Below are 19,157 nucleotides of genomic sequence, written 5' to 3'. Positions count from 1 at the left end.
GAATGTTCATCTCTACAAAGTACAAAAGACTAAAAACTTAGGCTCACAACAAATGTTGGTAGCAAGTTCTTATAAATATGACAAGCCAGAGTTCAAAGAGCAAGATGGCGGGCTTTCTGGACAGGAGGCTGTCTAACAAAAGACCATGTTGACAATACATGAAGTAATTTCACAGTGCAGAGTGTGTGAGTGGGTGTGCAAGGCCAAGGGCCATCCCAGAGCCACAAGACAAAAGAAAACAAAAACGAAACATTGATACAGGGAGCTATAGATAGATAGAGATGTTTTTAATAGAGCTTCATGTAGCCTACACTGGCCTAGAACTTGCTATGCAATCGAGGCTAGCCTTGAACTCACCACCCTCCTGCCTCAGCATCCTGATTGCTGAGATTAAGATTTATATCAGTGGGCTAGAGAGATGGCTCAGTGGGTAAGAGAGCACTGGGTCCTCTTCCAGAGGTCCTGAGTTCAATTCCCAGCAACCACATTGTGGCTTTCAACCATCTACAATGAGATCTGGTGCCCTCTTCTAGCCTGCAGGCACACATGCAGACAGAAGATTGTATACATAATTAATTAATTAATTAATCTTTAAAGATTTTTTTATACCAGGAAGCCAGGTATGGTGGTGCACACCTTTAATCCCAGCACTTGGGAGGCAAAGGCAGAAGGATAGCTCTGAGTTTGAAGCCAGCCTGGTCTACAAAGAGAGTCTGGGTACAGCCAAGACTATATAGAGAAACCCTGTCTGAAGAAAAAAAGAAAAAGGATATATACCAGGGTCTGAAGAGATGGCTCAGAGGTTAAGAGCATTGGCTGTTCTTCCAGGAGTCCTGAGTTCAATTCCCAGCAACCACATGGTGGCTCAAACCATCAGAACCGGAATCTGATGCTCATTTCTGGCACGAAGGTGTATATGCAGCTACACCGCTCATATACATAAATGAATAAAGAAGTCATACATCACCACACCTGGCTCGGCAGCATTTCTATTTTAACATCAAAGACCAAGATAATGAATGGACCAAAAAGATTTAAGTTTCTTTAGTAAGGAGGCATTTCAGCAAAACATAAATAATTTGAAGGACTGATAACGTAAGTCAAGTCAGTACAACATTTAGGATGAAAGTCCCACCTTTTGTTTCTACTGGTATATTCTCAGTATCTAAATCCTCCAAACTGATCATGCACATGATATACACTACAAATTTAAAACAAGTGTGTATATGTATGTGTATATGAGTCATTCATGACCCAACATAACGAGGAGATAGCAAGAGAGCAATTCATCAGCCTTGAAAGCACAGGGTGATTAGCACTTAGCAACGTGGACATAGAAGCTGTCGCAGCTCCCCAGTTCCAATCGCGAGACAAAAAATGTGCTATTACTCACACAGAACACAGTCCAAGGAGTCCCTCACACTCCCCCTTCCTTGTTCTCACCACACTAGTCTAGCAGTACCTCGAGAGCTAGCTTTGTCCAGTCTGTTCTGAAGCAGCCAACTCCTTAGGTCCTACAGCCCCAGGATACCTGTCTCGCCCAGTTATACATCATCCCACCTTGTCCCTGTCACCTTTTCTAGCCAGACATTCTTGTCAAGATAAATTCTCCAAACACGGCCAAGATACAATGACACATAGGTATAAAAATGTCACAATGAACCCATTACTCTGAATATGAAAATAATAATAAAAAGAAAAAGATGAGATGAAGTCTCTCTCTCGTCTCTCCAGGCATTGCTGAGGGTTGTTTCTCCTTCAGACACTGCCCTGTAACGCCTCTACTCACCTGCAGTTCACTGCTCTGGGTAGCACCCAAACAGCCCATCAGAGCGCTTTATACTTTCTGAAAGAGAGAAAAAAGCCTTTAAATACCACAGACTGCCAGCTGTGGTGCTGGCACACACCTGTAATCCCAGTTCAAAGACTAAGGCAGGAGATTTTCTATATATCCATGGCCTGTCTCCAAAAACCACAGCACAGACAGTTAGTTCACCAGAACACCTAGCCCTCCACACAGCATGTCAGAAGCACCTGTTTCCACTATTCCCAGCACCTCATCTTTCCATCCATAACTCAATCAGATGGAAAACTAGCCATGCACCAAATGGCCTAACAAGAGCATCTAGAGATAAAAGCTTTCACACTCCTACCACTGAGCTGTGTGACCTTGGGCAAGTCAGTTTCTCCAGCCTACACTTCCTCATCTGGAAAATGGGAAAGTCAGGGAGTACAGTGCTTGCCTAGCCTTCATAAAGTCCTGAGTTCTGGAACTGGCACGGTAACACATGTCTGTAACCCCAGTTACAAAAAGTGAAGGCAGGAGGATCAAAGGTTCAAGGTTGGAGATGGAGAGACAGTTCAGCACATAATGCTGATGCAGAAGATTGGGGATTCCCAGTACACATTAGTGGCTCATACCGTTTACAACTCCAACTCCAGGGGATCCAGAGCCCTCTGTCTCCAAGAGCATCAGACATGCATGTAGTACACATACATGAAGATAAAATATTCATGTATAAAATAAAATAAATATAAAGAATGTTTTATTAAAAAATGTTTGACTGGCAGTGGTGGTGCACGCCTTTGATGCCAGCACTTGGGAGGCAGAGGCCAGCCTGGTCTACAGAGTGAATTCCAGGACAGCCAGGGCTCCATAGACCTTATCTCAAAACACACAAAATAAATAAACAAGAAAATTAAAAGGTCAGCAAACCAAAACTTTCCCCAACCTGACCACAAGGCTAAGCCTTTAACAGTCTGACAGCAGATTGTCACTAACGTTTCACGTCACAGCAGAGCAGAACAGGCATCCAATGTCAAGTTCAACAGCCATTCCTCCTGGATCCCTCACTCCACTTCTACTGCTGCCACACACCTTAGGATCAGAGGGGGTCTTCCAAAACACCCAGCTATTCCCCAAGGCCATTCAGAAGAACAAGACGAGAGATGAAGGAAGAATGGGGGCTGGAAAGAGGGGTGACAGATGACAGTGTTTGTTTTAATCCTTTTCTTTTTAATACATAGATCGTCTGAGTAGGTGCCACACATGTGCAGTTACCCACAGAAACCAGAAGACAAGGAGTAACAGGCAGTTGTGAGCCACCCTATGTGGGTGCTGGGTACTGGACTCAGTCTGCTTGAAGAGAAACAAATGCTCTTAACCACTGAGCCATCTATCTCGCCAGCCCCTTTTATTTTAAGCTATATATATGCATATATACATGTGTATATATATATATATATATATATATATATGTGTGTGTGATTTATATGTGTGCATATATTATATATACTTGAGTTATGTATCTTATATGTGTATACACATACATATGTGTATATATAATATATACATAAGTGTTGCTCAATTTAACTTACCATATGCAGGCATGATTTTGTGTAATTTTTTAGACTACATTATTTATAAGTACACCTGACAGGCTTGTGTTTACAAGAATGCTTCCACCGTAGCATATATGCCCACAAAGAAAGGTGAAACGGCAAACTCAGCTGTGATAAGATGGCTGAAAGTACAGGCCAGAAATAAAACCGTCAGTCCACAGAGACGGCGAGGACCGGGCGGAGGGTAAGGGCACTCGCTGCACAAATCTGACAATCTGAGTTCAATCCATGGGTCCCAGGTAAACGTGGAAGCGGTAAGCCGACTCACAGAGCTGTCCTTTGACCTCCGCACACGCATGTGCACATGCACACACCAAAGCCTTTCATTAGCTACACAAATGTGTGTGTGTGTATAGGTGCATATATGTACACACACACACACACACACACACACACACACACGATAAATCACGTTTTTTTATTTAAATCATGACAAATTCCTGTTTCACCAGACTTATGTGCACAAGGGTGAACAAGTTGATAAGACTTTTTTTTTAAGACTTTTGATTTAAATTTGAAACTCTCCATTTCTTTCAGATAACAAAGTGTAACAAACACTTGACTTGAGTAGAACATAGAAATACTTACATATGTTACACATGCAAGCAGTCTTCATGCTGCATCAGTGACAGTCTTAAAAAGAACACTAATTATCACACTAAGGATTTTCTAAAGCATTATCTCAGCCACCCCTGAGGTGGTAAGAGCAGTACTCTGTGCTGCTGCTAGTTCCTGCTCCAAAAGCAATGCTGACACGCCCACGCACTGAAGAGACCAGTAAACTGGTGTGGCCGCTCTCTCCACATCACACTTTTCTTGTAGAAAACATTTCAAAATACTACGTAACAATCCAACTACATTTGCAAGTATGTCTGCCTGAGTTTATGAAAACAAACAACCCTAAGAACTTATTTCTTGCACTAGGCCTGCATTTGGATCTTCAAAAGTGAGTGACAGACAATTACGGCTGATTTGCACTCAGTGTTAATGTCAAGCCTTCTTAAACAGAGAGCACAGGTGTATTTGTAAGATTTACTCAACTTCCCTGAGGATCCCTCTGCACTATGCTCAGGTTTTCATGAAAACGGTGCATTTTTTCCTAGTCTTTTTTATGTGTATGAGTATTTTACCTCTACGCGTGTCTGTGTGGCACACACATGCCCAGTGCCCAGAGGTCAGAAGAGGCTGTTGGATCCCCTGGAACAAATAGCTGCAAGTGGCCATGTAGGGGCTGGGAAGTGAACCCAGTCCCACCGCGAGAGCGACAAGTGCCTTTCAGCACTGAAGCAGATCTCTAGGGCATATGCTGCAGATTTTCAAGTTTCACAAGTCCTTCCACAGCAGGGATGGCTTCTCCTGGTTTTTTTTTTTTTTTTTTTAGCATTGTTGCCTTAGGCAATGAAAACTGGACAGTCCACACATGTACACAGATTTTAAAGACAATGATGACTGAATTCACTTAAACCACCTGGAGTTGAAATTTCTTACTAACAATGGCAAAAGGCAAAGTTCCCAGCTAATAGAGACGCCAGACGTATTAACTGACTCCCCCCAAAATATAATGATACCTAAAAATAGTGCCCTAGCTCAGCAGGCACAACACAGCCGAAAAAGCCATGTCTTTACTCAGCTCAAAGACACAGACTTCTGCTCCGCTGTAACCTTTGACAGTATGGTATTTCCTATTTTAGAATCCTTCATGTAACAAGTTGCTTGGTGGCCAACCACCAGCTTCACTTTGAAGAAAACAATAATACTTGTCTGCATGTGTGGAAACTGTAAAAAAATGTCTCAACACAATTCAGGCTAAGGAGCAGTAGCCCCACAAGACTCCCTTCTCAGAAGTACTCAACTTTTAGACTACAAGGGAACATTTCTGAGGGTAAAAGGCAGATATTTGCCTCCTGGCCACAGGATTACCTAAAGGTTTCAAACAAAACAAGAGGAAAGTTCAAACTGGGAGGTCTAAGACAAGAAGAATATGCCTCCATCCACACAGTGAAAATAAACCTAAAACTCTAAGTTTGCTCTGCCAAAAACTGAAATTAAAATAAGCACTGAGTTTCAACAGAAGTGGAGGTGCTATATGCTACAGGAATCCTGATCATCCACCTCCCTGTCCCAAGTTCCCACTCCCTTCATTGCACTTTAAAGGCAAAGTGTCAGCTGGTCTTGGTGGCATACACCTGTAATCCCAGTACTCAGGGAGGCAGAGGTAGGTGGATCACTGTGAGTTCCAGGCCAGCCTGGTCTACAAAGTCTAGGACAGCCAGGGCTACACAGAGAAACCCTGTCTCGAAAAACCACAAACAGGCCAAGTGTCAACTATATGCTGCAATTTTGAAGGAGTACAGCCTATTCTTAAATATGTACTATATATAGAAGGTTTATAAAGATTTCAAGATCTAGATATCCAAATGTGGGGGCGGGGGCTGCAATACGTCAATTGACCAAAATTACTAATATTTTTCCTAAGTAACCAGAGTAAGGTTGTCTTGAGAAACTGGTAGAAAACTCTAACAACAGGCTTCTCTCTCCCTGGTACACAGAACAAACTGCTCACTGATATATATAATGTCCTTTAATTCCAAGGCATGGTACCACCTGCCTTTAATCCCAGCACTGCAAGTTCAAGGCTAGCCTTGTCTACTTCGCCAGCCAAAGCTTCAATAGTGAAACCCTGTCTCTCTCTCTCTCTCTCTCTCTCTCTCTCACACACACACACACACACACACACACACAAAGTATTACATGGGATAAATAAAACAATAATCTGAATTTACACACCATCTATGACCATAAATGATGACCTCGTAGTCATACCCCTAAGAAACACAGAATGATCACTGTCAATATCATTTTTGTTTCAAAGTACTATCAAGACATTTCACTCCTCAGTTTTTCAGAAAATGAAAGGGACTGAGGAGGTAGTTTACTGGTTCTGCACTTGCCTAGCATGCGTGAAGCCTTTAGGTCTCATACAACGACAAAACAAACAAACATACATACATAAATAAATAAATAAATAAAAACAGAAGCGACTGCTTGCTGAAAATTATTATCTCCAACAGAAAAGGGCATGCTGCATAACTGTCCCACAAAGAGCAGGTATGCAAACTTCATCTACCTGACTTCTTACACTCAGAGCGGGGCAGGCAATGGACACGAAAACCGATAAAATCCAAACCAAAAATCCAATCAAAGCTACACAAGGAAATTTGAAAAACTATAACTGCTCCTGGAGGAGACACTGATCAAGGATAGCCACAAATAACATTTGGCTCTCGATAAGCTCCACCATCTATGAGTAAGTTGGAGCCCCCAGAAAGAATGGTACACCTTTCCTAAATCTAGCCCTGTCCGAACCCCAGCTGGCTGACAGATCTACTTGGAAAGTAGCTTTAGCCTTGCCCTTACGATGGTTACAAGAAAGAGGAGAAACAGGACACAGCTTTTAACTCCGTCTCACCTTGCACATCTCACCGGCTCTGTAGTTCATTAGTGATCAATTACTTCATCCAATTCCTGGAGCAAACAGAAAAGTAGAATATAGCTATAGAATACCAGTTGGTGCCATTACCAGTAGCAAACATATTATCACCCTGAAGCAAAAGAACATGGAGACTTTAAATGGGAAAAGTTATAAAAAACGGTGCAGTATGAATCTTGGGGGAAGGGGGGAGAATCTGTTTCTTTGACCTAAAACTGAAAATATTTTCTTTCAATAACAGATTACAAAAACGTTAAGTCTTAAACACAGTAAACTCATCTCTTCAGCACTCATTAGTCTTGCTTTCACAAATAAAGGGAAGGGAGGAAAAGCCAAGGAGGGAAAAAAGGCTATTCATACGAGTGGAGAGGGCAAAAATCAAGAACAAACTAGGCGAGACAAGCTCTGCTCTCCCTCTTCTCCCGCCCTCTCGGGGACTCTCCTATCTCTGGAGTTACACTCTTGATTATATTAATGGCTTGCCTGAAAAGTGTAAGTTTGCAAGGGAGAAAGAATGCCAATTTCGGAGTTCAACAAAAACTTACAAGGTTCCCAACCCAAAAGAAATCTGAGGACTCTGGCTTCCAGCCTTGTCTGAAAGGACCCTCAGCAAAGGCCAGGGGGCAAAAGACTCAAATCTTTGGGGCAGAGAAATCACAGTACCTAGTTAAGACTGTGCGTCCGAGCCCTTGAGGGAAAGAGAGAGAGAGGAGGAAAGAAAGGGGCCTTTTGAGACACCTCCAGGAAGAGAGAGTGGATTTGTTTTTGTAGATGTGCTCACAGGCCACGCATGTCCCAGGAGGGGGGCGGGGAGAGGGGGACCACAGTGAATCTTGGGCAGAGCCCTCTGCTGGGGAGGAGCGCCCCCCTGACCCACTTTTCGTGGAGTCCTCTTCCCTGGGGTCACCGCCCCACCCCGGGTGGAAGTGCTAACCTGGAGGGCTGCACCGCGCGCGGCCTGGGAGGCCGCCCGCTCCCCACCCTAAGCCGCGACCCCGGGGGCGCGGGGCGTGCGGGGACCCCGGGGCGGCCCGTGCCCGAGCAGCCTCGCGCGGGCTCCCGGGCCCCCCCGAACCTCGGGCGTGTGCAAGGACCCCCGGGCCACCGCCTGGGCCCCTGGCGCCTCCGGCCCCCAGCGGAGGGAAAAGGAGATTGAGGAGGGGAAGAAGCAGTAAACAGCTCCAGCGTCCGGGCCTCGCCTCTAAGAGAGCCCCGCTCCCCAGGCCCTGTCGCCGGCCGTCGGGACCCCCCGCTGCCCCCGGGGCCGCGCTGTCCGGGACCCGGAGCAGCCGAGGACAGTCCAGGCCTCTCCCCGCTTGGCTCTGGAGGCTCCCGAAGCGACCCGGGCAGCGGAGAACGGGGAAGTCAGGACTTACCTGTCATTACTTTCTACGCCATCTTGGATCCACTTGTCAACGTCCCCACAAAGCATTATGGGTAAGAAAGAGCCTTTAAAGTGACTCCCCCCCCTCGGCCCCCGACTCCCGCCTCCCGCCGCCGGCACCGCCCCCTCCGGCCGCACCTCCCTCCGGAAAGTTGGCCCCGAAGGCCCGCCCGGCCCCCTTCAGCGCCCGAGGGACTTCTCAAGAAACATCCCCCACCCCGCCCGGTTTTCCAACTGTGCCTCTGGGGTGCTCGCTCTTCTCCCTGCCCCGATCGCCCCTATCCCCTACGCGAGCTGCCGTCTGCCCCGCCGCGATCCTGCCCTGGCAGGCTGATACCCTACTTCTGCATCTAATGCGGGTGTCCCGGGGCGGGTGCGGGGACACACGCCGAGATGCATGAGCGCATGCATGCGCACGCCGGCGAGCGGTCTCCCTGCTCCGGGTCCTTGCTAACGCTCGTGCTTCCCGCCCCGGGGTATACGCCACGCATGTCGCACCCGCGCGCGCGGGGACCGTGCCTGTATCCTTAGGAGCTACTCTGGGGTCCTTGGATTCCAGGAACTCAGCGAAGCCCAGTTGGGGTCTGGGGAGGTTAAGCTAAATGTAACTTTTACCCCCGGTTTGCTCAGCCTCGTGCGGTCCCCTCCTCTGGCCGGGTAACGTGATCCGCGACCCTCTGGGTCGGAGGACCCCCTCCCCCAGGAATGTGGCTTTGGGCGCCGTAGGATTCACCCGGGTAGAGTCCAAACTGTAGACTGACTTCCCCGGGCAGGTAACTCCGAGGAGCTAGGCTGCTGACTCCGGGTGGGGCGTGGATGCGCGCCCGGGCCGGGAGGGGCCCCCCACGGAGGGTGGGGGCAGTGCCTACCGCGTTCCAACTGTCCTGTTCCCACAGGGCGGCGACCCCAGGCGGCCGGACAAGGTAGAGGGCGGGCGCCACGCTGGCTCAGGGCAGAGAGAGGAGGGGGATGTCCAGAGTGGCCCGGAGGCGACCAGGGCGCAGGAAGTAGGAGGCGACCGTGCGCTGGCTACGGACCTCTGCGAGCATCCCGCGGGCATCTGCTCTGTTGTTGCCAGACTAGCCGCGCGCTGTCCCCGCCCCTCCCATTTGCTTCGGGCGAGCTACACCTAGCTCAGGTGACCACCCCCGTGGTCCCTGAAGTACCAGCTTCTAGCAGCCCTTGCCCTGCCAGAAATGGAGGTCTGTTTATTAACTCCCCACCTCCACCCTGTACGTTCTCAGCATTGCTGACTTTGGGAATCTCTGTTTGCCTGCCTCCCCCGAGCAAGATTCGTATCCAAAAGAAAAATCCTCCAAGACTTTTTCCGGGTAGATCCAGCGCTTAATTTTCGCAAGGGGTTTAATCCCCGGCAATAAATAAATAAATAAATAAGGAAAATGTTATTCTCCAACACACCAAAGCTTGCGAACAAAACGCTGCCAAAGGCTCTGTAAATTTAAAGACGTTGCGGGCAACCGGCATTAGCACGTGCACCCTTTCGGTGCAAGGGGAGGAGGTCTGCCTATTTTTAGACACCTCTGAAACCCACCAGGGGTGTCCGGAGCGACCTGAGTAGTTGCTGACAACCTCTGCCCCTAGGGAGCCAAAAGCTCCACCATTCTTTTGTCCCAGGCAGAAGAGAAGGTGTGGGCTCATTAAGCGATTGGCCCCGGGGTCACTCTTGAGGGAGGGAGCAGGTGAGTCATTCCCAGCGAACTAGGAAGAGGTATTCATGGGAGGAACCTCCCCTGAGTCATTGCTTTTCAGAGCTTCCGAGAATCTCCAGTGGGGTTGGAAACCGAGCCTGGAGCCCTGAACACCTCTAGGTGGTCAAGGTGCCCCCTACGGGCCCCTTTGCTCTCCCTGAAAAGGAAGGCTCCCAAGTCCTGTTTCCAGGGTACCCTCATTGCTCCTCCTCCAGCTTCTGCATTTTTTTTAGACACTAGGATGAACTAATACAATGATTGGCAACTTTAAGTGGGCGATCTGAGTTTCCTTGTAAGTAAGTAATCAACCGAAGAGCAAGGGCTGTGCCTGCCAAACTGCCTGTTTGGTAGGTAGTCTTTCTCTGCTTTAGAAAAGCTTTGGCCCAAAGACAGGCTCCTTTTAATGTTGCTGCCTCCAGTGTGTGTCCTGGCAGGTTCTTGTCCCAGATGCCACCTGTTACCTGCGCTAAGAGAACCTCCTAACTCCCCGCTCCCAGCCTGCCCCTTATACTCTGATGTCTATCTGACCAACTCAGTGACATTTTCGAAATACAAATCAGGTCATGTGACTCCCCCTTGAGCCTTGAGCCTTCAGCATCACAGAGATGAGCCTAAGTTCCCAGCTGTGGCCTCCCTCTTCCCAACATCACCCCAAGCTTTCTTCCCCTGAGAAAACTATTTCCCTCAATCCATCATCCATCATCTTGTCATCTTTCTGGTCTCTGCTTGCGTCACTCCTCCAAGAGGACTTTGGTGATCCCCTTACGTGAAACAGGTCACTCGAGTCTACTGCTGTTACTAGAAATCATCTTAACTTGTATTATTGTCATCTGACCCACTCCCATAGATGCGGAGCAGACATTTATTGACAAAGTGTTATCAGCGCAAGGTGATAAGAGGCAGGACGCTGATGCCTGAGGTGGACTGACCCTCTCTTTTGAGTGCTCTGATCAGAGCTAGGGACCCAGTGGGAATGGCGTTCGTTGTTGGGCGCAGCTGCTGTTAACCTGGTTCCTTTCTGCTTCTGAGCTGACCAACACCAGTAGCACCGATTCCCTCAGCATATCCCTCTTCCTTCCCCATCTCCTCTCTCCTCCATCACCCATGGCCACACCTTCTTACTTTGGAGAATGCCAAGACTCAGTTTTCAGGCCTCTCTTGTTCAGCTATTGTCTAATCACCTCTTTCCTGGACTTCCATGTTTACACCAAAAAGGGATTCCTAACCCCCTCGTACCACTACCATGCTTTCTCCTGAGTGTGAGAGTCTATACAGCAGCTTCCTAGTATCCCTCACAGATGCTGCAAGCCCAATGTTCTTATAACTCAGTACTTTCTTCCTCCCCTTCCCCTTCTTCTTCCTCTCCTTTTTCTCCTTCTTCTGCTTCCTCTCTTCCTCCTTTATGAGATAGGTCTCATTTAGCACAGGCAGGCCAGAAACTTGCTAACCATAACCTTGACTCCTGATCTTCCTGGCTCTGCCTCCCAAGTGGAGAGATTACAAGCATATAGACTATCAGGCTCACCTGACTAACTTTGTTAATTTTAATTTGCTTTTGTTTTTTTTTTTTGTTTGTTTGTTTGTTTGTTTGTTTTTTTGCCTTATTTGTGTGTATGGCATCAGTGCGTGTGCACATCTGTACATACACATGGTGAGGCTGGAGGAGGGTATCAGGTGTCGTCCCCTCTCTTGGACCCCTAAAGCTCTTTGTTCCAGTTAGACTGGCTGGACAGGAAGCCTCCAGAATCTGCATGTCTCTGCTCTCCAATGCACACCCCTCTATTCCCAGCCTTTTCTGCGTGTACCCTGGTGGTGTGGACTCAGGCGGTCCTCCTGTGTATACAGCAGATGCTCTTACCCACTGAGCCATCTTGCTGGAGTCAGTTCTGCTCTACAGAGTGGGTCCTCAGGCTCCATCTCAGGTCATCAGGCTTGGCAGCAGGCACCTTTACCAGCCAAGCTGTCTTGCCAGCCCTCTTTGCTTTTGTTTGTTTGAGCCAAGATCTCACCATGTAAGTCAGGATGGTCTGGAACTCTCAATCGCCCTGCCTCGCCTGCCTGTACAACCTGTACCATCACACCCAGCTCTTCAGCCTCTATGTTTGAGAATCTACACAGCTCACCTTTGGTTTGCAATATTTTGGACTCTCCGCTCACTTCTGAACATGGCGTTCCCTTTTTCCTCTAACAACTCCAGGGAGTTGGTGCTCTGTCTTATTTAAAATTGCAGAATTCATACACATAAGCCATATTTTTCCTCTGCTTTTTTTTTTTTAGAAGGCATTTTCACTAACATAAGAGGGCATTTGTTTACACCTGCGGTGGAAGACAGCCTCATCATAGCCCTAAACTTGTTTCTAGAAAAATTCTGCAAATAGAGACTAGGGAGAGGGCACAGCAGCTAAAGCAAGCACGAAGAATGGGGTTCAGATCCCCCAGAAATTTACAAAATGCCCAGTGGGCATGGCAGCCCACCTCTAATTCTGTCCTCAGAAGGTGGAGCCAGGATGACTATGAAGAAATAATGGAGCCACATGGTGGAGCACGCCTTTAATCCCGGCACTCCAAAGGCAGAGGCAGGCAGATCTCTGTTAATTCTAGGTCACAGTCTATATAGTGACTGCCAGGTCAGCCAAAGCTACCTAGTGAGACCTGGCCTAGAGAAAGAAAAAAGAAAGGAAGAAAAGAAAGAAGAAAGAAAAGGAAGAAAGGAAGGAAGGAAGGAAGGAAGGAAGGAAGGAAGGAAGGAAGGAAGAAAAGGAAGGAAGGAATGAAATAATGGCAAGGCATGATGGGAAGATAAGACAAGAAATTCTCTTGAGCCTAGGAGTTTGAAGTAAGTCTTGCAGCATAACAAAATCCTATCTCAAAAAATAAAAGAAACAGATAATAATAATTTGAAGAATAATTGAGATATTGGATAACAGCGAGTGGTGGCAAAGAAAGGTTGGCCATTATCAAAGTGAAAGTGTTTCAATGCTCTTATGTTGTCTGGAAATACAGTTCAAGTATCAGTGACCTCGAATCAGGGCTAAAGCAAGCGATGCACATTGGACTATGTAGGGAAATCAGGAGAAGAATGGTGAAGGGGAGTGAGAACCAAGCTGGTTATGGGGAGACATGAATGAAAACATTCAGTCCAAAAGACGGCAAAAGTAAAAGTGTGTGAAGGGACTGTCCCATGCAAGTTCCTGCAAGATGGCCTGCTGCCCAGCCGAACACGCCTGACAACTTGAGTGTTTTACAGGACCCATGGAAGGATGGAGGGAGCACCTTCACAAACATCTTGCAATACCTATAGTGCCATGGTGTGCTCTTCCCACCACACCCTCACACACACACACACACGATAAACACACAAAAGAAAATACAATTTAAAAAGTTAAAGACCTGCTGTTGCTATTGATACATAATATTCTACTACTATATATGTGGTATGCAGAAATGCACACATATGTGTCTCTGTGTGATTTGGACTTTTGGAAACCTTTGCTGTCAACTTTGGAAAACGGTTTACCACGTTGAGTTGGCCTCATGCAGAAATGGACAGCCATACCGGTAAAAGTTAATTGTTCTCATTTGTGCAGGAATAACACTATATTAAGTATGTAAAGTCTCATTTATGTGTGCTTGACTGCAGAAACTAAGAAAGTATTCACTAAATAATGGGGAAAAATAATCTCAAAAGTAGCACTTGGGAAGCAGAGGCAGGCTGCTTCAACTTCCAGGCCATCCTGGTCTGCAGAGGAAGTTCTAGGACAGCCAGAACTACACAGAGAGACCCTGCCTTCAAAACAAAACAAAGCAAGGCTATAAAATAGGTGGAATTTAAAATAATTACATCAACAATTCCTCGAAATAGGCCTGGCTAATTAACTGGTCAACCTGTCCAAATTCAGTGAGAGACCTTACTTCAAAAAACAAGGTGAAGAGTGGTGAGAAAGACACCAGACACTAACCTCTTGTCTCCACATAGATAAGTGCGCACACTGTTTGCATGTACACACGCACACAAATAAGGAAAAGCAACCCAGCTCGGTGGCACACACCTTTAATCCCAGCACTCTAAAGGCAGAGGCTAGTGGATTTCTGTCTTCAAGGCCAGCCTGATCTACACAGTGAATCCAGGACAGCCAGTTTATGTAGAGAAACCCTATCTTAAGTTTTTGGGTTTTTTGTTTTTTTGTTTTTTTGTTTTTTTTTTAAAGAAAGGGGGTATTGTCTGTAGAAATGAAGAGGAATACCACCAGGCTGGGGTGTGGCTCAGGGCCCAGCTGTGTGCTTTCAAAGGATGCACCAAGATCCATCACCAATACCTCACAAACAGGTGTAGTGGTGGTGCACATCTGTGATCCCAGCACTTGGACGGTGAAGGCAGGAGAATCAGGAGTTCAAGGCCAGCCTGGAATACAGGAGACCTTGGTCCCCAACAACAACAAAGCCAAACCATAATGATGATAATATACTCCATACACCGAGGGGTAACATACACGGATAGCCTCAAAACACAGCAACGAAAAGAGGATGGGAATTCAAGAAACGGAAAACTCTGCAGTTGGAGTGGACGTTGTCTTCATCCCTAACTGCCAGGACGAAAGTAATAAGGAAAAAGTGTGGACGTATGGATAAGCACACTTGAACCAACTGGACATACACAAAACAGGGCACCCGCAACTGCAACTCATGAGTTCTTCTCAAGTGCTCATGGAATGTTTTTGAAATCCTCCAGATAGAACATGTCCCAGCGAATTTCAAACGATTCAAATAGAGTACATTCTCAAATAATGATGCAATGCAGGCCCAAAGTGAGAATTTTTGAAAGGTAAATAGAAAACATCTGTGGTCTTAGTTTGCACTGTGATAAAACACTAAGACCGAAAGCAACTCGGGGAGGAAAGGGTTTAATTTCGCTTACACAGAACCTGAGCCAGTTCACTAAAAGAAGCTAAGGCAGGAACTCAAGCAGAGGAGGAACTGACGCAGAAGCCATGGAGGAATGCTGCTTCCTGGCTTGACTGTTTTGGCTTGCTCACTCTGCTTTCTCATCCAGTCTAGGACCACCTGCACAAGGATGGGACAGGTCCCAGGGGCCTGGGCCTCCCACAATAACCATTAATGTAGAAAATGCCCTATGAGCCAGGATTGGTGGCACACAGCTATAATCCAACAATGGGTAGGCAGAACCAGGCTGATCTTGAGTTGGAGGTCAACCTACTCTGCCTAACAAGTTCCAGGAACAGCCAGGGCTACATCATGAGACTGTTCTCACCAAAAAAAAAAAAAAAAGAACAGAAAAGAAAATGTCCTGAGCGTTCTGATGGAAGCATTTTCTCAACAGAAGTTTCCTTTCTCAGATAACTCTAGCTCGTGTCAAGTTGATAAAAAAAAAACAACAAAAAGCTAATCAAGATATTATGCACTCAAAATTGTGTATAATTTTAAGTAATACAAATTTGTTAAAAATGTGTCTACCACCCAACCATACCAAATCTTGTTTTCAATTTTTTTGAATAGGTAATGACTTAAGAGTTAAAATTTTGCTGGGTGCAGTGGCACACATCTGTAATCCCAGCACTCCTGGAGGAAGAGGCAGGCAGAGCTCTGTGAGTTCAAGGCCAGCCTGGTCTACTAATAGAGTCCGGGACAACCAAGGCTACACAGAGAAACCCTGTCTCAAAAAAAAAAAGAAAAAAAGAAAAGAAAAGAAACAAATAAACAAAAAAAGAGTAAAAATTTTGCCTGGCAGGGGTGGCTCGCACCTTTAATCCCTGCATTTGGGAGACAGAAACAGATGGATCTCTTGTTTTAAGGCCAGCCTGGTTTACGTAGTAAGTTTCAGGATAGCCAGGGCTACACAGAGTAAGCCCTATCTGGAAAACCCAAGAGCGGGGAGAGAGAAGAGTAGGGTTAAGTACGACTGAAATACATTTTAAAGTAAAAAGCAATCAACTAGAAAATAAGAATTTCTTCTACCTTTGCCCTTTAGTGCTTCCTAGAGTATAGTCACTAGTAAATATTCTAGTGCCAGAGGGGCCCCCTGGCTGGCCCACAGATAGGTGGGAGTGCTTGGTACGGAAGCAAGAGGCTCTGAGTGTGAATGTCCAGCAGCCACATAAAAACAAGGCGTGGCCATGCACACCTATGCAGGGACAAGGACAGGCAGATCCTTGGAGCCCACCTAGCTGAACAGCGAGTTTCAGGTTCATTGAGAAACTCTGTATCATGTGTTTGTATAAGTGTATGCCAGGTGTTTATATGTATGTCCAGAGGCCCATGGAGGCCCCGGGAGCTGGAATTACAGGCAGTTATTTGCTGTCTGGCATGGATCCTCTCAAAGAGGAGTACTCGCTCTGTCTGTCTATCTTTCTCTCTCTCTCTCTTTGTGTGTGTATGTGTGTGTGCGCGCAAGAAAGAGAACGGGAGGGGTCTCACTATGTAGCCCTGACTGGCCTACAGCTCTCTATGTAGACCAGGCTGGCCTCACACTCAAGAGATTCATCCCTCTACTTTGCTTTCTGGGTGCTGGGATTAAAGGCATATGTGACACCATGCCTGGTCAGCACTCCCTCTTAGCCTCAGAGCCATCTCTGCAGCCCCTCAGGAAGATTTTTAGGGGCCCAGTCAGTGATCAGGACATGCCAGGAAAAGATAAATCACTGTATTACATTTTGTTCCTTAGCTGTTGAAAATGTCAGTGGCGGAAATGCCAGGGAGATGCCAGGAAATGCCAGGTTCTGGTTCTCAAAGACTATGTCCTGTGGTTGTCAGAGGACATAGCCACAGTCCCATTGAGCCAGGGGGTGGTGGCAGCAGCAGTGATGGCACATACCATTAATCCCAGTACCCGGGACACAGAGGATCTCTGTGAGCTCAAGGCCAGCTTGGTCTACAGAGCAAGTTCCAGGACAGCCGTGGCTACACAGAGAGACCCTCTCTCAAAAAAACAAACAACAAGAAGAAAAGAGTCCCACCGAATTAAAATTGTGGCTGCTTAGGTTATTCATGGTAGGCATGGGATAGTGCCTTATGAATTGATGGTCAGGGAGGCCTAGAAGCCACACACACACACACACACACACACACACACACACACACACACACACCATCCAGGCTTTTACTACTGGTCTTGGTTGTCCACTGGAACCAGATGGTAAGATCCTGTTGCTGAAAAAACCCTATGTCGTTTCGGAACAACAAAAATTCAAGCTGGAACAGAGCTGGAAGCTTCTTCCGTGGTGACTAGCTTTCATGGTTCTAGAAGGCGCTATGGAGGCCAGGAGAGGAGAAAAGTGACCAACGGTCTTACCCAGCAGTGGACACTGAGAGCTGCAATACCCATCTGACGGTCAGCATGCGCCCACCAGTAAAAAGAGCGACATGACTGCTGCCCAGCTGGGTCTGCAGCATGGACCACTGATTGCCGTTCATGCCTGGTGCCTTAAACCTGGTCAGAGGCCCAGGCCGGAGGTCAGAGGCCCTAGGAGGAAACCGACTTCTGTTGTCTTGCTAACTGTTCACGTCAGAGTCATGTGGCAGAAGACAACCAGTTCCCACAAGCTGTCCCCTGACTTTCACTTGTATATGGTGGCACACTCACCCATCCCCCAACCCCTGTGCACAAACAAAATAAAATAAATAGAGTTTTTTAAATACTGAAGAAAAAGTTAGATTTAGAACAGAAATAAATCCTACACAGCCGGCTGCAGTGGCTCATGCCTGTAATCCCAGCACTCGGGAAGGCAGGGGCAGGAGGATCTCTGTGAGTTCGAGACTGGCCTGGTCTACAAAGTGAGTCCAGGACAGCTGAGGCTACAGAAAAACAAAACAAACAAACCAGAAGAAATCTTAAACTCCATGCAGTGGTGGCTCACAGGGGAGACAGAGGCAGGAGGATCTCTGTGACTTCAAGGACAGCCTGGCCTACAGAGCAAGTTCCAGGCCAGCCAGGGCCGTTACACAGAAAAACTCTGTCTCAAAAGAAAAAAAAAAGGGAGGGAGGTTGGAGGGACAGGGGGAGTCCTACAGATAAAAGAGGAGGGAAGAAAAACAGGTAAAAGACTTTTAACAGGCTATTTATCAGAAAGAATAGCCAAATGAACAATAACTGAAAGTGCTCAGTGTCATGAAATCAGAGACATAAAAACATGGTGAGTCATCGCCACAGCTCCACACCCCCATCCTCCCTCATTCCCTCCCCCCACAAAAAAGGTCTAGAATGTGAAAGACTGACTCTAATCTAGATGTAACTGGAGATGTTTGGGTCAGAGTCCTAACAGCCAGGCTTGACCACTCACCCTCAGCAGCAGCGGTGAATGGCCGAGAGAGGAAGTGCGCTCCTTGTGGGAAGAGGCACACATAAAAGAAGCCCACCGACCCCCAATCCATCTTCAGGGACACAATACATGGTTTAGGTTTCAACAGAGGACAAGAGGTAAACATGACCAAGCAGTCTTGGTCAAGGTGTGGACCCACCTCCTACGGGTGGTCCGGTGATGTCAGAACTTATGAAATCTTTGTGGGAGGCAAGTTTCCCTCTGGCTGGCAAGAAGAGCCTTCTTCACCAGCATGAGAGCCCAGTTCCCTGAGGGCCATTGTTTTCAATAATCTGATAGCCAAGGGGAGGGGAACAAGCCTTTCCAGAATGTCTTCGTTCCTGCCCGGACAGTCAGTCCCATCCAGGATGATACTGAGGAATCTTCCAGATATAACTGGTGGGAGCTGAAACGGGTGAAAGCGCTTTAGCAAACTGTTGGCCAGTGCCTTCCAAAGGCGAACACACAAAGACTCAAGCCTGTGCACCACAAGACATGCTCAAGCCCAGAGCTGCTCCTTGCTGGTGCTGGTAGACCCCTTACCAACAATGGGTGAGGCTCTGGGCGTGAGTCCCAGCACCAACAGAGAAAAAGAGAAGAGCAGCCATCAAGATGGCTCACTGAGCCGGTCGTAGTGGTGCACAGCTGTGATCCCAGTCCTCTGGGAGGCAGAGGCAGGCAGATCTCTGTGAGTTCAAAGCCAGCCTGATCTACAGACTGTCCGGCACAGCCAAGGCTACGCAGGAAAACCCTGTCTCAAAAACACAAAAACAAAAAGACAGAAAAGGTATTTACAGGGGCCAGATGGCAAAAAGCACCTGCTGCCAAGCCTGAGGACCTGAGTTCTATCCCTGGGACCT

At 47.2% G+C, this 19,157-nt stretch overlaps 1 protein-coding gene across 3 annotated transcripts in view; it reads right to left on the bottom strand.

Annotated features, from left to right (window-relative positions):
• The window catches only part of Helz (helicase with zinc finger), a 142,876-nt gene extending 134,560 nt beyond the window's left edge, over nucleotides 1–8,316 (bottom strand). For 2 of the 3 annotated variants that reach the window (XM_055592127.1, XM_055592129.1), the window contains exons 1-3: nucleotides 8,269–8,316; nucleotides 6,872–6,927; nucleotides 1,790–1,846 (exon numbers count right to left, since the gene is read on the bottom strand). The gene's annotated coding sequence lies outside the window, so the exon portion shown is untranslated. The remainder of the gene's footprint in view (nucleotides 1–1,789; nucleotides 1,847–6,871; nucleotides 6,928–8,268) is intronic. The other variant, XM_055592128.1, reaches the window with a different exon arrangement.
• Between the last annotated feature and the right edge of the window lie 10,841 nt (nucleotides 8,317–19,157).

Source organism: Psammomys obesus, unplaced genomic scaffold (genome assembly GCF_907164565.1).
Source record: "Psammomys obesus unplaced genomic scaffold, mPsaObe1.curated_primary_1811, whole genome shotgun sequence".
NCBI classification, from domain to species: domain Eukaryota; kingdom Metazoa; phylum Chordata; class Mammalia; order Rodentia; family Muridae; genus Psammomys; species Psammomys obesus.
Note: the sequence above shows the minus strand (reverse complement) of the source record. Positions and strands in the feature narration are given on the sequence as shown.